Source organism: Arachis duranensis, chromosome 10 (assembly GCF_000817695.3).
Source record: "Arachis duranensis cultivar V14167 chromosome 10, aradu.V14167.gnm2.J7QH, whole genome shotgun sequence".
Taxonomy (NCBI): domain Eukaryota; kingdom Viridiplantae; phylum Streptophyta; class Magnoliopsida; order Fabales; family Fabaceae; genus Arachis; species Arachis duranensis.
In genome coordinates, this window is record NC_029781.3 from 95609782 (window position 1) to 95611182 (window position 1401).

Here is a 1401-nt window from a genome sequence, read left to right on the forward strand (position 1 = left end):
GGAAGAGAGACTAATTTGTCTGACAATAATAATTCTCAAAAACTTATAAAAAAATGATTAAAACTAAACTTAAATCTTTTTAAAACTAATTTAAATATTTTCTAAGCAAAGCAAGTAAACATATATAATTCATATTTGATGGAAAGTAACGAAACAGTGGTGGAGGAGCATGTGAATGTAGTAGGTTTGTCTTTGTATAGAAATTGATAGTGACATGAAAATGGGCTCCTCCATGCTCTCTTAAACGGCCCAAACTCGAAGCACTTTTAAGATTCTTTTTTTATGTAAATAATTGATATGACGTGTGCGAAAGACCCTCTCTTCTCCATCGTCTTCATGCCCAACACAATTCAATAAAAACGGGGCCTTAATTAATTTCGACAATTCAGTTTTCTTCCATTGCAAATATATAATCTCTTTTCTCAAATTTTTTTTGTTATTTACGGTATTTTTTAATCTGATATTTTAATATTGAGTTCTATTTAAAAATTTACTGTTAGTCAACAAATTACTGCTTAATCAAATTAATAAATTAACTACTATACAAATCTAACTTGATAAATGGTAATAGAAAATTTTATTCGTAGATAAGTTTAACTGTTTAACGGTTTTTACAAATTAAAAAAGATTGATTTGATCAAATTTTAATAAGAAGGAAATATACTGCTTAAATTAATTAAGAGCAAATATATACGGCTTTATTTCTTGTTTGAAAAATCAATTTTATGGGTATTGTAGATCAAAGACTACAAAACATGTGTGACAAATTTTAAAAAATGTATTATGTTTTGTGACTTAATCTATATGATCAAGTTATTAAATTCTTATTTCATTTTTATTTGTTATTTTTTTCATAGGCAATGCTTTATATATATTTAATTTTATTTTTATAATTCAATCAATCAAAAATTAATCAAAAAATATAAAATAGAATATTTTTTATTTTTTATTTTTTTATAATTTTATCATGATATCAGAGTGTTGACATCTTGAAAAATACATAAGTTATCATCTTTTTTGTGAGAAATTATCATACTTCTTTTTTATTGATCGTTTTTGTTATTGATTTGATATTTTCTCAACTCACCAAATAATCCATCCTTTTCATCTTATCCTTTCGATTCTAATAGACCTAAATTACCGCGCTCTATGTGCCCCCTCTTATCACACCTTCTTCTTGCAGTTACGTCTACGCTTTAATTTCTTTTCGCAGTTTCGTCCGCTTCTTTTCGTAGTTCTGTCTGCATTCTTTAATTTCACTCTTACTGCGCTCCAAGCGCACCCTCTGAAGATCAATCTTATTGCGCTCTTTGAAAATCGCTGCTTGCTCTCTCTCCCTTTGAAGATCAATCTTATCGCGCTATATCCGCCCTTTCTCTTATCGCGCTCTATGTGCCATTT